General features: G+C 31.3%; 1 protein-coding gene and 1 long non-coding RNA gene across 2 annotated transcripts in view; one reads left to right on the forward strand and one right to left on the reverse strand.

Moving 5' to 3' along the window:
* The first annotated feature begins 1,460 nt into the window (after positions 1-1,460).
* LOC105146594 (beta-1,4-glucuronyltransferase 1) overlaps positions 1,461-24,330 on the forward strand; it is a 60,203-nt gene continuing 37,333 nt past the window's right edge. Inside the window, exon 1 of the mRNA XM_011056951.2 lies at positions 1,461-2,306. The gene's annotated coding sequence lies outside the window, so the exon portion shown is untranslated. The remainder of the gene's footprint in view (positions 2,307-24,330) is intronic.
* Positions 6,407-23,919, reverse strand: LOC147910942 (uncharacterized). Its single transcript, XR_015544974.1, has 2 exons — positions 20,158-23,919; positions 6,407-19,790 (listed from the first exon to the last, which is right to left on the reverse strand). It is a non-coding gene; the product is annotated as an uncharacterized LOC147910942 (long non-coding RNA).

Below are 24,330 nucleotides of genomic sequence, written 5' to 3' on the forward strand. Positions count from 1 at the left end.
AAAAATAATTCGGATAATGGAGATTCACTAACTCTCCTCTTTACTAGTATTTATTAATCGATAATAGAAATTGACGTTCAAAAAACTAAAATTGGACTCTGCAGTAATTCCAATAATTAATAGGAGTTTAACTATGAAGTTGAATATTTAGTATGCAATTGTTTGTATATGAAGCAGCAGTAAGTTCTACTGTATAAAAAATATACAGCACGGAGTTCTATTGTATAAAAAATTTTAGAAAAAAATGTTTAGTTGCTTAACATTTCTGCAAAATGTTCCAATTTATTTAATCAAAAAAATTTAACAAATTTTCTAAAAAAACGTGATAAAATTATACAAAAAATATAAAAAATTCTAAAATTTACAGAAATTCTGAATAACTATGTGGAGAATTTATAAGAAAATAGATCTTCACAATAGGACTTTATTTAAGATTTCAAATAGTTACTCCCATATTTCATACTATCTTTTAAGATCGTGTCTTAATATACAGCAAATAAAAAATAAAAGTCTTATGTCCATTTGCACTAATGTAGATTAACTTTAATCTCGGTTCAACTTACTTTTCCTCTTTTTCTAATAGAACTAGACTCTACATTGGTGAAAATGGGCACAAAAACAATTAAGTTCTAAACAATTAAAATCTAAGATGAGCATTAATATTATTAAATTGTTTGTCAATTTAATTTGTAATATTACTACTCTAATTTTGTTTTAAAATTGCATTTCAAACCTGAAAATTAAATTCGGGGCAATTTGTAGGATTGGATATCAGGGTGAATAAAAATCATATTTTAAACTGTTTGAAATATGCTTGATTTTTAATATGTTTAAACATGTTTTTTTATAATATTGTTTGAAATATATATAAAAATTAAAATCATGTTAAAAAGAACAATGTTCTTTCTCTTTTAGAAAAAAAAACATTATCTTTCATCAATTCTGGATATGTACATAAATTTACATGAAGTTATTTAAGATCCAGTTATTTAAGTTACTAAAGATCCAGCTTGACTGTTTAGGGTCTTTTATTCCTATTTATTTCTATATCATGTATGTATATATTATTTTTAGCAGCGAAATAAGTCAATCCCTAAAGCCTGTTCTGCAATGTGCTTCTTGTTTCCTGTTTCTTGCTTTTTGCTATTTATCATATCTTATCTTTTTGTTTCTTATTCCGTTTTTCGTGTTCTGTTGCTCGAGATAAACATTAACGAATTTCAGAAGAAACAGAAAACACATATCAAGAAATATAATTGTTATAAAACGATTTTTGATAAAACGATCACAAAAAGGAAAAAAGCAAAAGATAAAAAGCAGAAAAGAAACAAAGAACACATTACAGAATAACCATTACGCGCGCGTGTTTTCGCTATTACCGACGCGTATCGCGTCACAGTAGTACACTCGTTTACCGTCGCGTGACGCCAGTAACGCTGGCGCGGGGCTGTATTCACCCGGTTCACCCCGTCCATCCGCGTTTTGTGCCGCACTTCAGTCGGATGCTGACACTCGAACAGCGCGTTCGTTATCGCGTGTAAGTTGCTCTCGCAGCGCGCGCGCGCGCGTAACCCTTTCCTCTCAACGCTCTGTCTCCCTCTTTCTTTTTCTGTCTCCCCGACGGACGTGACGTGCGAATCATAGCCACTTTCGTTTGACTGAAGGACATCGAATTATCAGTATCAGTCTCTTCTCTCTCGTTCATCGCGCCGCATTCTCGTTCGTCGCTGCTTTCTCGACGACAGACGCAATACACATACATAACGCATACGTACTCCCGCGTGCGTCTCTCTCACTCTCTCTTTTCTCTTCTTCCCTCTCTCCTGTCTGTTCTTCATCCCTTTCCACTCATCGGGGCGAGCCGAAAACTCGTTATGCTCCGAGTATCCCATCTCGAACCGGTAACATCTCGCTATTAGCGAGAGAGGGAGAGAGAGTGTGCGATCTTCGTCGTCTGCGAAGGCGAAAGATCCTTTGAGTTACGGGTAAAACAAAAACGCGTCCCGGCGAGATGCGTCGCGCCGCACCGCGCCGCCCTACTCTCCGCGCTGACTCCGCGTGACCAACGCGAGTGGAGTTCCGCGCGACGGGACCGCGGGAGAATTTCGGGAAGTGCGCCGCGATCCCCGGTGCAATCCGCCACGACCACCGCCGGCTGTTCGACGTCCCGACAAACGGGCGGCCCTGGAGGAGGACGTGGACGAGGAGAGAGGTGGAGGAGGAGGCGAGGAAGAAGAAGAAGAAGAAAAGGAGCATTTCGGCTGCTGGGAGGATGCGAGATTGAGCTGCTGCTGCTGCTGCTGCTGGTGAGTATCTTCACGTTTCTCTACCGTTATGATGCGACTTGAGGGGATAGAGATCTTGTAATAGAATCCGGTCATGAGATTACTCAGATGACAAATTTTTTATTTGTCCGTCATTTTTGACAACTTTAGCAAGTTAGAATGAGATAGTTTACTCTCTAAATTCTTTGGAGTGGAATCTCATTCTAAAAAGTGAAAATTAAACCGGTCTTGAAAAAGAGTGCTTTAATATTCAATCTTTAAGAGTGAGATTTTACTCTTCAAAGTGACAATCTACTCTACAAGTTTTAAAGTATATAAAAAGAGACAATATTGATGCTTTTCAGTAAGAGACAATATGAGAATAATTATTTCATATGGCAAACAATAAAGATGTAATGATTCACTGTGTTACACTGTCATCTGTCTCTTGCTGAAAAATATAATACTATACATATAATATACATTTATAATATATAATGTATAATGTATAATATATAATATACATGTATTGTATATAAAAAGCTAATTTTTTTCGATATATACGCCACATCTAACAAAAACTAATTTATTAAATATTACTTACTATGAAAAAAAATTAGAAATCCGAAATACTTATTTTTCATATTAAAAAAAAGAACTTTGAAACTCTTGCATTTTTGCTGAATATCTCATAGGATCTATGGGGACTCGTAGGAGGGGAAGGGTAGGATGTACGCCACACGAAAAATTACAATAATACTTATAAATAAGTCGTAAAATGACACAATAACTTATAACTGTATTTTTAAAGTTTTATTAAGGAATAAGAATAATAAATATATATGTGAAATAATAATTACAATCTTTTACATATATTACAAGTATTATGACGTGGGTACATATTTTAGGTAATGTATTTATTGCATTTAGTGCACTGAATCCATCTGCGCACTTTGTATACTTTAAGCATAAATCCACTAAAAATGCTGTATATCCCCCTCCTCCCTCCCCCCAAACATATGAAATATACAGGACATCAAGTTGAACAAAGAATACAAGAGCTAAGCACTTGTATTTTACTATACTCTATTTTTTACTATCCCTTTACACTTATGTATCACCAAATAACTATTAAGCCTTTTGCTATCTCTACAATAATCATTTTATGTGGATTATGATATATGATTGCGCTATTCACTACATTGACAAATCGATTCAACTGATAGTAATTTTAATATTATCAGTAGGAAACTGAAATCATAACACAATATTAATGTAACGTAAAAGTATACAACAGAATTGTTGCACATTATCCCCACTCCTATTTTTTCTGACTTCTGCGACGTAAATACGGAGTTATCTCATATCCAAAAGGGTATAAAGAAGGAATTCTCACTTTTGCTTTGACAAAACTGCTCGTAAGTGGAGCAGTTTTCTACTCTATATTCGAGTTTGGTCACGAACAATTTTGTCAAAATCCTACATGAGAGAGGATATACCTACGTAATTTCTCTATAGTACACACACACACACACACACACACACACACACACACACACACACACACACACACACACACACACACATGTATATATACTGTCTCATTCTAACTTACACTGTTTCACTGTATAACTTTAATTAAGATTATAGAATGAGACACAGTGAAAATTAGAATGGGATAGTACATATTAGAAAGAAATTATATATACCTTTCTCTATCGTAGAATTTTGACAAAATCATTTTTGGCCAGACTCTGATACAGGATTTCTATGGGAAGAAGGCCAATGAAATCGCAAAAGTAGTCCAAAGGTCGCTTGATTTTGCTATGGAGTATCTCAGTTTTTCTCTTTTTGTTCTTCAATTCTCTAATTGAATTTGGTCTGATTTGGTTAAAGAATATTTTAGTTAGTATTCTCGTTCGCTCGTCTTGCCCGCAGTACTGGCAACAAAACGGCGACTGACTTAAATACTTTTATGAAGAATATAATTTGTTCACAGACAATTTGTGTATTGTGACGTTTAACGAGATTTACGTTTATGTGCTCTCTCGTTTTGACGTTAATCTTTTCCACGAAACAACATTCTTCTGGCATCTCGTGTCATACAAAAAACAACATGACATGTGTGTGATTACTTATGCCTGTACTAATATAGATTAACTTTAATCTTAGTCCAACTTACTCTCCATCTTTTTCCGATTCTTAGAATTAGAAAAAGATGAAGAATTATTTGAATTGGAGATTAAATTTAAACTACATTGGTAGAGACAGACAGAGACCTGGTTCTATCAATGTAAGATAAACTTTAATCTCGATTCAATTTATTCTTTAATTTTTCTAATTCTAAGAATTAGGTCCAATTCCATCATAAAAGATTAACTGTGATCTCGAACTCTGGATACGAATCCTGGTTGAAATAATATTGATTTTTTTGCGATTCGGAATATTTTTGTGATTAGCGATGCGTGTAATTAATTTTTTCGCTTGATAGCCGAAATGGTTTGTTAATATATATATATGTATATACAGTTCTATTTATAGTAATTTTTTACTAAAACAAAAGATTTTTATTGTAAACTGTTTTCTAAATTTTCGCGATCACTTATTAATTATCCTATGAATCTTCTTTCGGAATAATTATTGTATAACTAAGAAGTATAAAGGCAATTAATAACAACTAAACTACAAGCTAATTCATCCATAATAAAAAAATGGGTACAATTCATGAGAACTATCTGACTATCTCGCAAGTAAACAAAAAATTAATACAGTCATTTCTTTAAGATTAAAAAATATTCTGTTTTTCAATTGAATTTATTATTAAATATTTATAAAAATGAATACAGTTGTAATTTGTAATTGCAATTTTTCCGCTATTATGATTTTGTTTTATTTGAGATGTATATCGAGGAATTCTTCAGTGATTGATAATATCGTATACATATACATAGAATTCTCAATCATTAGTATTGAGGATATCAATAATATCTGATAAATAATGTAAATATTATCATTTACATTATTTATTAGATACAATTAATATCTCTCTTGATATAATATGCGAATCTTATCAGATCTAGCAACATTTCAGATAATACAATCGTAATTTAGCTTTTAGACGAATGATGGACGACACGCCAGGCGATCCGCGATAACGTTTATCCAATTTGCCGCGTCGATTAAGTAATAACCGAGTCAAATCAAATTAATGTTAATTATGTAACGCAAACTAAAGCGTGCTTGTGAAGCTTTCGCGATTCGTTCGTTAATTCTTCGATTATACGAGATATTGAAAAGTAAAGCATATTTATTTATTCCTCACGTTACAATACCTGTTAGCGATACATATACAACATTATTTCTAAATATAATTGTTTCACTTCGTACATTTTGTGTGAAGGTCCACAAGTCTTATGATTCCATCTGCGAAATAAGTTTTTGACTGCCTTCGAAGCCACATATACCGTTTCCTAAACTGTAAGATAATTAAAATTTGTCATTAGTCACACAGAGCTCTTTTTAATGGTCTGAATATACTCTAAACAAATGAAAATTGGAAGATTAGATATGAAATTTGCAAAATATGAGGTTTGTTTTTGTTGCTTGAAATCTTCAAAAATTTAAATCGAGATAGATAATACTCGTATATCTATTGAAAAGAGAAAAAATGAAAAAGCTGAGTGCAAGAAATACAAGCAAAGGAAACAGACCTTATATAGCATTATACATCATTAAATTCATACTGTAAAGGTAAAATATACTCTATTATACATTATTAAATTCATACTGTAAAAGTAAAATATACTCTATTTGAGTTATTTTTAATCATTTTTATAAGTCGTCACTGCTTCCATTCAATAGGTTGTTACTTTCGTTAGTGCAATTAAAATAATGAAGTTGAACAATTTAACTCAAGAACTGTATTAAATTTGAGTAAAATTTAATTGCTTTTTTGTTAAGCGCGATAATATGGATGTTATTTATTTAGAAATTAAGCAATTCAACCGCAGAAGTGGATTGATTTTCATTTTGACATACATGGAAGGTAAAAATAACAAAATATTACTTAACTTAATTAAGGGATATGTCTGAATTTTTAGACTCATAGATGGAAATTAAAATTATCTTTAATAAAATTAGAATTTTTCTTTCTTTTTCCATTATTAGTATTATGATTTGCTAATATTTAAATGATGAAATATTTGGTTGAGTTTATCAAGGTTAACAAGTAAAAAATTTTATTATTCTGTTTTGAATCGACCTTTGCGCAGATTCATTTCCTTTAAGGAAATTTATTTCTTTAGACCATTTGTAGATCCGGTTTTTTGCTGGACTTTTCGATTTCAGTTTATTTCAGTTTAGTGGTAATTGTGAGATTCTTAAATTAACTTAAATTCTCTTTCTAAAAAAAACTGACGTAAGACTTTTTTCCCCGACAGTGGGCTGGATATGACAGAAGTTATCAAATTTTTCAATTGATTTAAAGTTTAGGGAACAGTGCATATGTGGCTTCGCAAGGACAGCCAAGAAACTTTCGCAGACAAAATCAGAAAACTTGTGGATGATACATAAAATGTGTTGCAAAGCCATTATATTAAATAATAATGTATAATATATATTTTGCTAACGTATATTGTACGTGAAGAATAAATAAATTTACTTTACTTTTTGATTTCCTTTCGTATTATCAACTTGCTTCAAATTTTGGAATCCCATTTTTCACGCACGATAGTAAAGGTCCCTCGAATCTTTTTCAATGTGAAAATCGCCTTTTTTTTTCGAAGCAGCTCAATGTAACGCGCAAACAACGAATAGCGTTTGATTACAGCATAAGCTCGTTACGACGAGCTTCACGTCGGATGCTCCAGCGTCGCTTTTGCTGTATCGAGGCTTCGTTGTGTCGGTATATATATATATGTATAGCCGGGTATTCCAATGAAACTTTGTTACGATGCAACGCAAAATTTCAGTGCATAGCTCCGCTCTCCAGCGGAATTTCGCTGTTTTCATCCGCTTCCGCCTTCCGCCTCCGTTTGTCGCACAAACTTGGGCACGAGATATGCGATCACACCATGAGTACAATTGCAATTTAGTGACCGCATTTATTCATTGCAGGATGAAACGCAATACAGTTATTGAGTCTTTAAAGAATGTCCCCGTCATAGAGATGTCTCTCATTTAAATAAAACATATTTAATTGCGAAACAATTGAGGCCTGTATAAACGTGACACAACACAATATCTATATTAATATTATTTAGTATTGTATATGTGTATAAAATCTATTTTATTAAAGATATCAAATTTATTAACGTTACATTACTTACATGAGGTGTTTCCGATATGTATGTCAGTATTATATCTTGACATCACATCAATTTTCATTGTTCTCTTGAAAGATTTATAGTTAAATGAAGATTGATAATATTTTATATATTTTTATACATTCTATTATTCTTTAGATAAAGATAGATGGAAACTTTTTTTTAATTGACACAATTTGTGCGAAATATAATAATGTGTATCAATAGCATTCACATATATAAATGTCTGGTTAAATTAATTAGAATTCTAGAAAATGGACGAATCACAACTTTCTGGTTAAATCTACTAGAATCTTAATTGAGATAATGAAAAGTTTGATTGGTATAATCAGAATTTTTTGATTCCATCCATTTTTAACCAGACATTTTGCTTGGTATATTTATTGAATTTATAAGGCTGGGGTATCTTGGATACCCCACGCGATGAAGAGTCTCAACATATTATTCTAACGTTAATGAGAATCAATAATGAGAACAACTTTGAAAGAATTAATGGCTGTAAATTCGAAAGCTATTCACGATATGCAGCCGGTTGCAATAAAAGGTGAAATGCGAGACGGAAATAACCAGTCACTAATCGCGCGTACGAGATCTCGTTGAATTATGGTTCGTTTTCTTATTATATCTGGTGTCAATGTCAATAAAACTCCATGTTTTTTAGATGAAATCTTTTTAGATGATGTCAATGTTAAAATCTCCAAAAAAATCGGTAAAAGATTGGACTTTATTTTATTAAAAACAATAAAATAAATAGAAAATTGTTGTCGATATTGTAAGTCAGTACTCTAGTATCACTATTATAATTTAGCGTCAATTGAGAAAACCATTAGGAATATAATACATATTAATAACCATTAGGAATAATACATTAGGAATTGTAATAAATAAATTTGTATTTCATCACAAGACATTGAATGATAAAATTAAGAATTGCATACCTTACCTATACAAGACTGGATTCTTGTTTGGATATGTATAGCTAAGTACAACAGACGATAATGAAATTCTTAATTTTGAGCAACAGCCTAACGATGATTCACTAACAGCATTTGTTTATTATTTTACAACGTATCATTATGTATATTTGGCTCCGATAATTTTATTGTTACACTGAAGAGAATCTTATGCTTGAAACGTTTGTAATTGGTGATTGACATATGTATTATTTTTGATTACACACGTACAGCTGCGTCGGCTCTCATTGGCTTTACACTCCTTTATTGATTTAATCTTTGGAGCCTTTTTCAATTTTAATTAAAAATTAATATAAAATTGAATAACATTTATATTATTTCCAAAATTTTAAAAATATATTTTACATATTAATTTGAAATAAACTTTAAAAAGTTTATATAATAAAAATTTAAAAGAAAATTTATTATAAAATATTTTATTATTACTGTGTGTGGTTTATTTGGTTGTCATTGGTTTATTTTTCTTTAAACGCGCGTGAATACAGTATGATTTATTAATTAAAGTAAAAAATTTTTTGTTTAAAGTATCTAAACATCTGTATTTTAATATTACATATTAGTAATTTTTATAGCTTTTATTAATTTATTTTAAAAACAAACCCACTGAATTTGTCCGATTAATCCTGTTTGATATCTCGGTGGCGAATTTTCTTCAAGCGGAGAGGAATTTGTCGTGTGACAAATTGATTGAGGAAATTCACGATGAGGGATATCTATAATTTCTTATCTATATTCTTAAGATATTCCTTGCATAGAAATTTCGTATATTTTATTTTTTTCTTTTTGCTTTCGTGAGGACGAACTTGGGCGGATTTCAGCTTCATTTCCTTCAAAATTTCAATAGATTTTCTCATTATTTTTCCAATAATCGACTTTAGATGTCATTTATGTTTTTTCCTTCGCATAGAAGAATTGACAGAAAAATCAAGCGCGGAGAATTTCCGTGACACCCCGTATATGAACTCGTTGTTAGTTATGATTGCCCTATAACCGTGAGATGTTCGATTCTATTGTTCGATCTAGACTCTGGTTCGCGACATGCTGTGGAAAGTTTGGCAGACACGTAATTCCGTTTAATTCTCGCCGTGGTGCGAATTGTTCGCACGAACGATATCGGCGTAGATTAGTTTCCGATGACAGAATAATGATTCATTATTTATATCACGAATCTATAAGAAGGTTCTTTACAGCGCCAGTATATAGAAGTCGTGGATAGAACACGAAGAGGGCCAGTCTAATTTAATTTTCATTCTAATTTCATATGACCTAGAATTTTTATATAAGAATGTTATAGTACCGCTTTTGTTATTGTAATCTGTCTCTAAAATCGCTTAATTGTTAGCATGTTTTTATTGAGAAAAAATTGTTTATTTGACTAGATTAATTTAATTCATATTTATTTCTTTGATGAAGAATGTAATTAAGATAATAATCAAATATATTATATTAATATAACATGTTTAACTTAATTTTTATTAATTTAGAAATTTTATATAATTATATATTTGATTTAATATTTATTAGCCTGGAAACTTTATACAGGGTGTCTGATAATTGTTCTGACAGAGTTCGTGGACATATAGAGCGGACTAAACTGAGACGGAAAGTCCTTTACCATTTTACAATTTTCGCAATAATTAACACATTAATTGCTAAAAATTACCGAAAATTGGTCTTCAATAATTTTTTATTCAAATACTATCAACTTTATAGAAAAACTGCAAGAGACGAAAATTGTTTATATTCTTCTTATAGAACTCTATGAATTTTTCAGAATTTTTTATAAACTTTTTATTATTTTCTTATTTTTACTATGAGAAAATACAGTATTAAAAAATTCTGAAAAAATTCTAAAAAAAATTCTTAGAGCTCTATGAGAACAAAATAAACAATTTTCGTCTCTTGCAGTTTTTCTGTAAAGTTGATGGAATTTGAGTAAAAAAATTATTGAAGGGCAATTTTTAACAATTAATATCTTGTTAACTATTGCGAAAATTGCAAAATAGTAGAGGACTTTCTGTCTCAGTTTAATTCGCTTTACATGTCGTTACCACGACTTTGTCAGAACAATTATCAGACACTCTGCATAGTATATTTATCATAATTTTTATTAGTTTAAAAACTCTATTATTTCTTTCAATTAAGAATATATGTATTTAAGTTAAATATATTAATATAACATATTTGACTTAAACATGTACATTCTCCAGCAAAAGAAATAAAGACAATGAAGTTAATTTAGTTAAAATGAACAATTTTTTTTCTCAGTGTCTATAATTAAGATTGCAACCCTTGTAAATTATCCCGCATAGTACGATGTCATTTCGCTTTAACAGTGTGAAATCTAATATCTTTGTAATTTGACGGGAAATAGGCGGTGTAACCTTGCGAGAATAACTTTAAAACTTGGTGAAATAACTTCAAAATAGCGTCGAGAAAGTTTAACAGGCGAGACGACGAAGTTCGATCTATAAGAGGGAATATTAAGGTGCGCTATGACGTGCACCTTTTGCGGGGAACACTCTGTATATACCGGTCGAATCTATTTCTGCATGCTGGGTCGTGTTGTCAATCGCGTGCATCTAACGCGTCTACACGCGCACTCGGTCACCATGCAGTCAAGGGGGACCTTCCCCCAACGGATTTAGTCCACGATAAAACGTGAAAGGGAACGTCCGATGGAAAGTCGATTGGTCGCCCAAGTGTCGCGATTTATTTTCTCTGACCCACGTTGACCTTTGTGGGATACTATGTGGCACTAATATTCGTCACATTTGAGAAGATTACACAAATATTAAGGTAAATGTACCAGTTAGTGGACAGTTAGTGACCTAGTTATGATCCAATTAGAAATGATAAAAATTTTAAATGTCAATGATATGTACGACTTTAAATAAATTCGTTGCTTAAAAATTTAATAAGACAAATTTATTTAGAATTGTATATTAAAAACTTATTATCTAAAATTTTGTCCAATAATATTATGTCATGTCCATTCACTGGTATATTTATTATATTTTATGACCCCCATGATCGGTATTCGTCGATTTTTTTTCTTTTTGTACTGTATAGTCTTTTGTCGTCAAACTTCTTACTTCTTATTTCAGCTGATTTGTCTTCAAAGTTTCAAACTTTATCCTAATTTTCCAACAATCGACTTCAGATATTCGTATTTTTTTTTGCAGAAGAATCAAATATGGGGAATTTCTGCGACACCCCAACGAAGTATAAAAATTTTCCCACGGAAAAAAATGATTTTACTAAAGTATTAAAAAAATTTAGCTAAATATAGATCTGAAAATGTAATTTTGTTGGACTGTCAAAATAATTTTATAGGAATCTCAAGCATGATGAACAAAACTCATTTTGACATTTTAGCAATCAGTTTGAACATAATTTTCCAATAAAATTATTTTTAAATCTGTAACTATAATTAAATTTTTAGATACTTCAGCAAAATTATTCTTTTCGTGTCGACAAAGCTTTGTTAACTTAGAGATTTATGATAAATATTTTAGGGTAGGATATGGAAATCCTCGCGAATTAATACATAGCTTCTTTTATTATTAGACTAACAAAGAGAACATGCTTAAACATATATATAAAACACAAGGAAGTCTAAGTAAGTCTTCGTAATAGATGCGGAAGTCGACCTTTCCTTAGTGTTCCTATGTTCCTCTGTAGGGTGTAGGGATCCTAATTATGAGAAGGTATTTCATGTTTCATGCAAAAGGGACCTTTGTGACTCAGGATATGATTAAAGATGTAAACGGATAAAGGAAATTCTGTAGTCTTCCTCGTTAATTGTAAATTGACTCGATCCTAAACTTCATCCGAAACTTCACTCGAGACTTACTCACAGACGAAGTTTAATGTTGAAAATATAAAACTCATTACTAATGGCGAATTCCCGCGCGATTTCCTGCGAAGAACGCCCTTCAGTTTCGCTAACTTTTTAATCACTGCACTTTTACATTTTGCATTTATTTCTACGTTTAATTCTATTCAAGAAGAATGAGACAGAAACTTAATATTTCAAAAGAAAGAATGAGGAAAAAATTTGAAAATTTAGCTAAAAAAGGTACATGGGACAAATCTATTACTTTTTAATGTTTACGATTAAAATTAGCGAAAATATCCGAAATTGGCGTTAAATATTCTGATCGCTGAAAGTTGTTTTTTCCAGTTCTATTCTATCAAGGTTAAAGTGTAGAAAAGGACTCATATTTTTAGCGACTCATCTTTTTATTTTTATCTTAAAATGTACATCTTACTTTTAATTTTATTCCAAATCTTTTTCTGCGATCCATCGTTTTAACAGCCCTAAACGTTTTCTTGACAGAATTAACGAGCATCTCATAAAATACGTATAATTTTCAATTTTTAATCTTTTACGTGGTTCGACTATCCGATTATCGGATTATTTCCGATCATTAATCCGATCACATCGATCATTAATCCGATTATCGAGTACACTCGTTCGAAGACATTTTATAATGATGTACGAGTTAAGTGTTTGATATATTTGTAAACTTTACAATAATTAATCCACATTTCTTCCATTTTTTCAGATAATATTCATTGAGTCTTTCTGAGTGCTTTTCAAAATTACGTTGATATTTGATGTAGAATGTATACAATTGATAAGTTTTCATACTTATCTCGCGATTAATTGTGTGTTATGCAAACATGAAATACTTCCGGTAAAACAGAATAAAAACACGTGATACTTGATGTTATCGAACATTTATGGTCATAAAATGACTCAACTACTAAATTCTTTAGAATTTGAAATTATACGAGCTTTAAAAGATTTATGCGGAAAGAACGGTTTTGCTAAAGTATTTCAAAATTTAGTTACAGATTTGAAAATAATTAAAGGGATAATTGGCGGAATAAAGGCCTAATTACAAAATCTTGATATTAATAAAAATTAAAATAACTTGCTACTTTTTTATTATACACAAACGGGTACAATATCAAATGAATTTATGTAATGTTTTTAAGAAGTTATATGTTATAATATTTCTCTATTATGATAAATATTACATGAAAAAGCTAATTGTCTGTTGGAAAAAGGACCTAAGTAGAATTGTGCCTTTATTCCACCCATTCAATTGTGTGGATCGTGAAAATATTTATGTACATTGTTAAATTCATAATGTCGAATTATACTCAATTTGAGTTATTTTTAATCATTTCTATATATTGCTTCTATCCAATAATCGTTAATTTGATTAAAATAATAGGATTAAATAATTTTACTTAAAAAATGTATTATATTTAACTTAAATTTAATTTATTATTTACTAAATGCATACGTTAAATGGACAATACTTACTTTGAAACTAACGACAGAAATTGATTTACATTTTGACACACATGAAAGTTAAAAAAAATAACAAATGTTATTTAACTCAAGGAATTGGATTAACATTGTTTTTTTCACATCTAACGGTATAAAAAACTCAAGTTTGATGAGTAATGCTGCAAAAAATTTTAGCAATCAGTTTGAACGTTCTATATAATTATTCTAGTAGTGCAAAATTATTTTCAAATCTGTGTGAATCTAGTTAAATTTTTTAATTCTTTGGCAAAACAAATCTTTCCGTTTAGATTACAGAAATGAAAATAATTTTGTTAGACCAAAATAATTACATAGAAATTTCAATATATAATATAATGACTAATGCTGCAAAAAGTTTTGACATTTAGCGATCAATTTGAGCGTCCCACATAATTATTTTGTACAACGACATTATTTTCAGATCTGTATCTAATTAAATTTTTATTTCAGCAAAATCATTCTTTCAATAGTAACTGCTGAATCTCATCAGTCAAAAATTCAGCAGTTCTTGAATTAGCAGTTTCAATGTATAACATGCGCAATGCGAATGGTAGCTGCTGATTGCCCTTTGACAATGAATCATTCATCCAAAGAAATTGCCTAGTCGTAACCTTCATAATCAATGGTATGATTCACAATAGTCTCTCTCTCTTTCCGAAATCAGGATTCAAACGATGATATTTTTTTCAATCGTATCTCTTCTTTTTTTTTCTTCCCCCGAAGATTCAATGCAATCACTGCAATGTACACTTTATTGCCACCTGCACACAATATTACACAATCGTATTGTCATCCATATTTTGCAGCTGTATCACTATATCACTATATCGCATCGTTATTTATTCGACGCGATTCACATTGCGGCGAAATGCATCGCCGCTTACATACACAAAGGACGTCCTTTGTAGAGCCCTGCGTGCCTTTCTATTTTTATTTTTATCTCGTATGCAGAACGAGTCACATCCCGAGAGAATTAATCATTTCCGTTTTTAATTTCCTGTCGTTGGTTTATACAGAATTGTTTGTGTTTTAAACGGGGAGTTGCTAAACGCTTTGCCGGTATGTCTCTTGTAACACGGAATTCATATGTCATCGGTGAACTGTAGCGAGAAAAAAAAAGTTCTGATCAATCGCGCGCAATCAAAACGAGATACGGTTTATCAATTTACGTGTCGCTATGCGAAGTGGGAAACACCATTTGGCCTATTTTGTATAAAAAAAAATGCGAGCCAGCGCAGACAGTCGCGTTGAATTAAAAATATAAAATATCAAAATGCAGAGAAATGTGCATGGAAAAAAATAATTTTACTGTATCAAAAATTGAAATATCAAAAAATTCAGCTAGATAGATCTGAAAATAAATTTTATTGGATCATCAAAATAATTATGTCGAAAAGTAGCTCAAACTATCAAAATTTGCAAGAATGTCAAAATTTTTTGCAGCATGTTTGAATTTCTTCACAAATATTTTAATTACTTTCAGATCTGTACATAGTTAAATTTTTAGCAAAATCATTCTTTCCATGTGTGATAAAATAATGCGAGACGTGATGAAATATGAAATACTAACTGTTTGATAATGCAACGCCCAGGAATATTTGGTAATATTTTAACATAATTCACTTTTGATTTTATTAAATCAATAATTATTATAATTTCGGGTTTCGTTTGCAAAATGTAGCAATCGCGAGACGTTTAATAAGAGAAGTTTAATAAGTGCAGTGCGAGGATAATTTTATTTGGAAAAAAATGGATAAGGTAGGTCTCGTATGCATTTGTAGAAATCGCTCTTTCGGAAAGGTACATTTGATGAAAAGGCTGGGGTATCGAGTAAGCATTGTTTGTTCACATACGACATACTAAGTTAGGGCGACCGCCAGCAGTCGCAAGGTAGAAAATCGATCGATTGCTTTAGTCGGTTTCGCCCTCAATCTGATTCCTGGCAATGAGATCACGCGTCCAAAATTTAATTACATTTCCTGCGATCGCTGGCCACCGTCCAAATGAATGTTACATCGGATCAATTTCTCTATAAAAAAAGAAGTATTATTTATCATTTGCTGATTGACACGAGGCTAGAGTCTTTCTAATGGTGACGTCACATGTTGTCACTTATTGTTAGAAAAGAATAAAGTTATTCAACAAACACTATATTTGTATTATAGGAATATAAATCTCTGTATAAATTATATTACTTTTTTCTTCCACATTTTATTTCATACATGCTTTATTTTTTCTAGAAAAACTTTATTCGAGCTTTATTCGTGCAAAGCATCTTGGTGCCTAATAATGTTTTTGCGTGAATTTTATAATTTCCAGTTCATGCATGATATTACGTATTTTGATTTCAGTTTAGGATTATGTTTCAAGACCGATAAGTAGTCTAATCTATGCGCATTTTGCATGAATTGAAAATTGTAAATGTCACGCAAAAATATTATTATAATATATTATAAAAATTAATTTCGTCATGTAATGAGAAAAAAGAAGAAATAATATCGTAATAATCGTGTAGTCCTAATTTTCTCATTTTGAATTGTTAAACATAAGGAATTTAAATTGTATTTTCACGAATTTTATATAATCGTATTATCGTTAACATAAATTATACAAATTATATAAATTATAGTTTAAAACGATTATTAAAACTGGATAATTATTATCGCACATTCTATGGAAAATTATTATCTTCCCTGCAACATCAGATGTGATACGCGTACAATGTACAGTGAGAGAAATGTTTGGTATGAATAACCATTATTTTATTAATATATGAAATTACAAAAACTTTTTTATTTTTCAATTTAAAAATTGTGTTGTTTCAATCAAAATTTGGTTAGGATAATTTTTTAATTAAAAAATTTTTAATTAAAAATAAAAAGTAGTTTCGTAATTCACATATCAACAAAATAATGGTTATTCATATCAAACATTTCTCTCAGTGTAACGTCATGCACCGACAACGTATATATTGCTTCTGATTGCACTCGCGATGGCAATTCTACGCGACAAGATATTCCGAATGTGCCAGCGAATTTTGTGAAAATGGAGAATGGTGTAACGTGCGCATCGCTTCTTCCTTCCAATTTCCGTTTTCTTTTTTTGCAAGCTCGTCGTCGCGTGCCGAACAGAAGGCGACCAGCTGGATCGCAGCTGAGGCCGAGATGGAAACGAGGACGAGAGCGTTGACTCGCAATGTGACAGACATAAATCGCGGATTCTCAATTAACTCTCTACCAACTCGACGACTGTCGTGCGACCGTGCGCGTAGAAACAGACGCGATGGCTTTAAACGATCACCATGGCTGTTATCGATTTGACCTCGCGAATCATGCAGGTTTTTCTATAGTTCCGGTCAAGCATCCGGCTTCTTTCAAGCGTAAAACGTATGCACCGAGATTACTGATTAGGATGCGAATTTACACGGAAAGAACAGTTTCACTGAAGTATCTACAAATTTAGTTAGATATAGATTTGAAAATAAATTTATTGGATCATTATATATACTGTATATATAAAGTAATTATGTAGGACACTCAAATTGGTTGCTAGAATGTCAAAACTTTTTGCTCGCCATGCTTGAGATTTTTACACTGCACTGAAAAAAAAATTTATTAATCTTAATACATATTTACAATAAATAAATAAATATTTACTCAATAAAGAGATGAGTTAAATCAATTCCAATCTTATTATTGAGTTAAATCAAATTAATTATTTTTGTATCAAATAAATATATGTTCATATTCTATAAATATTTTCTTACACTTAGAATTATTTAAACAAATATTTATTAAAATTTAATATTTTTTTTTTTCAGAGAATATAATTATTTGGATACAAAATTATTTCCAAATTTATCTAGCTAAATTTTTAGATACCTCAGCAAAATCATTTCTTTCTGTGCGAAATAAATTTAACTTGATACTACTTCGTTCCACGACAAGTACTGTGATCTAAGTTAGTTCAAATTGAATCCGGATTAGTTGGGGTACAAGAACATTGAAAGTGCTAGTCCATACTGCAACGATGCAAAGAGCCGCAGGTCTAACGAGAGTTGCAGTAAAGGGATTTAAGCGCGGCATGATAACGAGATGCCGATTAACGACGATCGGACGCCGAATGGATCGCACCCGGCAATAGCCGAGGTCAGGTGCCCCTCCGAGGCAATCGCAACTAGCGGTCGATAAGGCTTTAACACCTGCACCCAACCGACGCAATCGCCGACCGCGATAATCATAACAGTCCGCTGCCAAAATCCACCTCGGATCGATCGCCCTCCTTGCACCAATTTTAAATTTATGCGGAACTGGCACGAGCAACTGCAAAATACACAGCTACCTGGCCTTTTGCTTACATCCAGGCGGTTCAATCAAATATATTTCAGGCCCAATGCGTTCCGAGCGAATAGGATTCAATTAAGTATATCTGCTGCGAGACAGACATATACTACACGCAACGCAAATTAGGAATGTGTGATTAATATTTTTAATGTAACTAAGTGAGAAAGGTTATATTTGATTAAAATAGATCCTAGTACTTAATAATATTTTTATATACGAATCTTACTTTCTAATATTTTTAGATTGAATTTCACTTTGAAGAGTGAAATCTCACTCTTAAACATTAAAAATTGAACAACTCTTTTTTAAGACTAGTTCAATTTTCACTCTTTAGAATGAGATTCCATTCTAAAGAATTTAGAGAATACAATTTCCGATTCAAGCAACCTGCACCCCGATTATTTATCGATTTTGAAACGAAATTCTAAACTGAAGCTGGAAATTGTAAGACCTACAAAAAATAAAATTTTTAAAAAACAAAAGTAATTAAAGTCGCTTAAACGGATTATGCTTAATGAATATTCACTTAATTTCTTCTTCCTTTTTAAAAAGTTAATTTGAGTGAAAGTTGTAGAAAGATTTTCTGAGAATTCGAGGTGGCTAGTATTATAAATTTAAGTTTTTGCATTCGAAGAATCAGTTCACAATTTTAAGAAAAAAATAAAATTAATTAGTAAAAAATATGTGTGACTTTGTAATTTACTTGTCGATAATTAATTAAAAATATAAAGCAAGTTCAATATAATCCATATTAATCGATTATCTCCCACTCTCAGAATTCAAAAGTCTTAATTCTAATTTTGCCTCCCTCCCTTGAATAAAATCCTAATACTACGCTCATTTTATTAAGCCTTATCAATAATTCACCTTGACCGAATAATCATCTTTAGTTATTTAGAACCATCATTTCTCGATTTTTTACTTATTTCATATTTTTAACTTTTTCCAATTTTTATTAAATATTCCTTCTTTCAAACTTCCGACATATTTAAATTAAAATCTCGCACAACGTGAAATTCTTGACGTCAATATGAGCTAAATGTTTATTAAACATTCGAACACAATTGTTTCATCATAGTCGAGACGGCGAATGACTAGGTGAAACTATAGCAAACTGCTCCCCCCTGTTATGACCAGTCGCCTTAGCTGAGGCTTAAATATTTATCCGTCTTATCTAGCCGAAGTGCACTTAAGTGCGCATAAGCCGCATACATATTCCAGTTAGGATGATGACGCAGAGGTCGCGCGACATCCTCGAAACGACCTTGGCGAGAGCGCTCGTGACGAGGACGATCGTGAGGTGAAAGCTCCGCGGTCGGCCTTTCCGACTGGAAGCCGAAATGCATTTGATGACAGTGATGATCGTCCACTCTTTCTCAGGGACGTCGTTATCTCTCGCAAAGTGAATGCAGACGTGATGGAGGATAGTCGGTCGATCAGATTTCGAAAGGCGAACTGAGAAATCAGACCTTAGATTTCAAAGCTTTCTGCGGAATTCCAATGCATATTTAACCTTCCGGAGTTGGACGGAGTTGGGTCTGTTGGATCCGATCGATTATAATAGTCAAATATTATTAGTTATGCTCTAAAAGATTTTAAAGGATGATTTCTCACGTAAATTTAAAACGAAAACTTCGTATGACCAAAATGGCCTTAGTTTTAAAAATCGATTTTACCGATGTCAAAGCTGAAGAGAAAATTTTTTTTTTCCAAAAATTTTAAAAATCATTTGGATCATTTTGATGAAACTTTGTATATATTTAAAATACTTAGTTATCCTGTATATATATATTTTTTTTAATATTGGAAATCAATAATTTAAAATTTTTTAATTTCCGAGAAATTAATTATTGAATAGGAAATTTTGGAAGGCTTAAATCACTATTTATAAATTCATTGCCTTACGGAATGCAAGATGATGCAAAGATTACACCAGAATCGATCAAAGACGATAGAGGTTGGTGTCGTTGCGTCACCACTTGCAGTTAATGACTTAGTGGTTTTTGCGCTCGATCATCCGGCTGTCTCCCTCGGATAATCCGTCTTAATCAACCAATCGGGCTCCTATAAGGATATAGTCACAACGTTCTTATAATATCGTCAAGTTCCCACGAATCGAAGATGGGAATAACATAATGATATATTATGTATGACATAATTCACAAGCTAAGTTCATAAGATATGAATTTTTAAACATTTAATTATGCTCGACGATCTTCAAATGCTCTGTTTCACGCTTTCACATCGCATTTTTATCTGAAAGTAAGATGCAGAATAAGTTTACATTTCTAACTTAATGCTGAAGAAAATTAAAATAAAGATATAAATTTCGCTTTCTCGTCCTTCAACTTGGATTCAGTTAATTCGCACGAATCTCGACTAAGCTCATTGCTAAACAATCCAACCAGAAAACGTGCGACTATTCTGACATTAGCACGTCCATGGCGTACGATCTCGCCGTGAAAGTTTAAGCAGCTTTCGTCGGTCACAGCGACTGTGTCAGCGGTCGAAAGTAAAATCGGGGCGGCCATCGCATCGTAGATGAGCGTAGAAGATCTTGCGTAACTCGATTATAGTCTATTCTCAGAGCATACAGAATAAAAATGTAAATAAATTAAAGAGAGTGATATATTTAAAAGAATAATATTATCAGACAATTATTTGAATATCGCAGCATTTATTCACTAAGAAAAATTAAGCCAACCTTTTAAACAGTTTGTTTTCATCGCATATCATATAATATTTTCGAAAATTCGAAATCTGTACTTTCTGCAAATCTTGAAATCATTCTACATTTCCAGAAATGTATCCACGGAAAGAACGGTTTTGCTAGAGTACCTATCTAAAAATTTAACTAAACAGGTTTGAAGATAATGGGGACCCGGACTGAACTGAATCTGATAACCGGACCATAACAGTTATTTTAGTTAAACCAGAACTGAAAATTGGATCGAAATATTGTGCGGGTCAATAGATTGGAATCATAACCGGTGATTCGAAAACGTTGTTTCGGTTTAGGTTTTATTAAATATTTTATAACAATTTTTTTATTTGAAGAAAAATCTATAGCCACCATTGGCAGCTCATTAAATTGTTCGAAGCCCAAATATATATGTATATGGTGGTGGATATTTCCACGCTTCTCCGCACTTTGCATTGAAAATTAGAAACAGAGTAATACATCTTTATTTTATAAATCTATAATTCCTTTAATGCACGTTATGAAGTATTCTATAAACATAGTAAGAACAAACCGAGTGAGTCCTCTGCTTGGCAATGAAAATCAGATAAAAAAGGACAAGAAGCACATACCATGTAATTTTCTCTCTCTACGAGAAAAGAATGAGAGAAAGAGATACACGATATCTATCTTTCAAGGGAATCTCTCCATTCTACGAATGGTATGTAAATTAATTTTTTTGTTCAATAAACATGAATTTGTTATGAAGTACAATTTATTATCTTTTTGCATTATAAATTTTATAAGAGGTAATTATACACAGGGAAAAATAGCTATATTTACAATTGTCACGACGAAAAGTTGTCCATCAATACATTTTTTGTTATAAGAATTGTATATATAGTACGATTGCGATAATTGTAAGAATAGCATATCTTAACGACTATTAAGATATATTCTTATATATAGCTATTAAGATATATTCTTACAGTTATCACAATGTATTGATGGGCGAAAATTATCACTATTTCTGACAATCATAGCGTTTTTTTTTATGCGTGACTATAAGACAGAAGACCGAAAAAAAAACGAAATATGCTTAGAGTTGTTAAAAGGATTGGAATTGAAACTGAAACCGAAAGTTGAGTGTAGTTTCGGATCATAAACGTAACCGAACTGAAATTTCATTTAAAAATAAGTTTATTGGATAATTAAAATAATAATTATGTAGAATGCTCAAATTGGTTATTAGAATGTCAATAATTTTTGCAGCCTTGCTTATCATACTTGAGCTTTCTACGTAATTTATATTTTAATAATCTAACAAAATTATTTTCAGATCTGTGTCTAGTTAAATTTTTAGATATTTCAGCAAGATCCTTTTTTTCGTGTACCAATATAAAATAAATAATGTGCGACATATATAGTTCGGTCATCATTGTGACTAGAAGTCACTATCAAAAAAGTCGATAGAACAGTATAGGTGATCGTGCGTTATCCTAAGATCACGATTGAGAGATGCGAGAATAGATAAGCATCTTGAGGACAAAGAAGAAACTCTGTCGATGAGATGTGAAAGTACTCACCAAACTGTGCTCCACGAACACTTTGCAAGGATTGAATTCCTCGATCGATCGGCATATTGTATTCTCAGAAACTAGAATATTGAATAAAGATCTTTATTCTCTTTAAAAAATCACAGGAGAAAAAGAATAATAAAATGCAATCATATAGCTTTATATATAAAAATATATATTAAATTTAATACAAAGAACAATGAAATGCGTTAAATATATGAGGAAATGAAATAAATTTCATAATATATTTATAATCACATATATAAGAGAATTTGAGAAATATAACGAAAAGTGAAATATAACTATTTTCGACAAAATCCACAGAAAATATGTTGAATATTTCCATACTTGAGATACAACGTATTTATTGTTTTCTGTTCTACATAATTTTAATTTGAAACTTCTTTCAGATTTTTTTAACTGTTAAACTAAAATAAATAATTAAGTAATTTAGACTTTGCGGTTCATGTATTTATTTATATAATTATATTATCTAAAATTGTATTATATTATCTGTTGCAAAACAAATTAATTCTAATATGAATTAAAGCCGGATATGTGAAGTTAGTACCCCAACTATAGTACTCAGGAGTTCTGATTAGGCTTAATAGCTCTATTTTGTGAATATCTATATTCCTGATACATAAAAAACAATTTTGACACACAAGAAAATTTATAAAAAAAAATTTCTTTTGAAAAAAAAAAATTTTTTTTATAAAATAGTTCTGCGACATGTTAATTGTCATTCTAACAATTTCGAAGAGTTCTCAGCGATTAAAACCAACACAGACTCAAAAATAAAAGAGATATATACTTAAAATGAAATCTGAAAAATCGGTTGCAGAAGTACGTATTTCCTTAACTATGTAATCATCCAATCGCTTTGTCACCTAATATTTTTTGACAGAACACGTCGAGAAGTACACAGAACTTCACTCAGAACTACTCTCAAAACATTTTTCGATATCGGACTTAGAAAATTTTCAACGATAGAATTCAAATGTACCCATATCTCGAAAACCATTGGCCGCCAATCGCTTTTTCACCTAATACTTTTCGTTAGGGCTCGTCGAGAACTGCCCAGAACTCCAATCAGAACTACTCAGTACTCTCAAAAAATTTTTCGACGTTATGATACGGAGACATTTGAACTCTATCATTGAAAATTTTCTTAGTGAATAAATGATCGTTACATTCACTAATTGTTCACGTATATAATCGTTAACTATAAGACAAGTCTTCATATTTAAGTATCTCTAATAAATTAAAAATTGTGTACATATACATACCTCAAACGAGAAAGCGTAGCAAGGATGTTAATCCAATAATTGAAAACAGTAAGTCAAATTAATTTCAGAAGTAATCCGATTGGAATCAAAAAATTGAAACTTGTTCAGTCTGAAACGAGCGACGTTCTGATGCTATGTAATTAATGTAATAGAGGCGTTTGTGACTATTGAAAGTGGTAAGATTGGAAGTGGAATAGATAGGGATAGAAACAAAGAAGATAAGAAGGGAAAAAGGAAGACTAAGAAGAAGAAAGAGGCTGCAAGATCTGTAGATCTATAAGAATTATGTGTATACAATATTTATGTAAATTTATTAGTGCAAAGCGTCTATTTAGGTCAAAGTATTTTATTTCACTTGTGGCTTTTATCTATAACACCTGCATGCAATAATTATAGTTATGTGTAATTGTATGTACTTGTTAATGAGACTATAGGGATAGAGAATAGAGATAGGAATAGAAACGAAAAAAATAAGAAGGGGAAAGAGACTGCAAGATCTGTAGATAAGAATTATATACAATATTTGTGTAAA

The sequence above is a fragment of the Acromyrmex echinatior genome, chromosome 1, assembly GCF_024713525.1.
Source record: "Acromyrmex echinatior isolate Ae372 chromosome 1, ASM2471352v2, whole genome shotgun sequence".
Lineage (NCBI taxonomy): Eukaryota > Metazoa > Arthropoda > Insecta > Hymenoptera > Formicidae > Acromyrmex > Acromyrmex echinatior.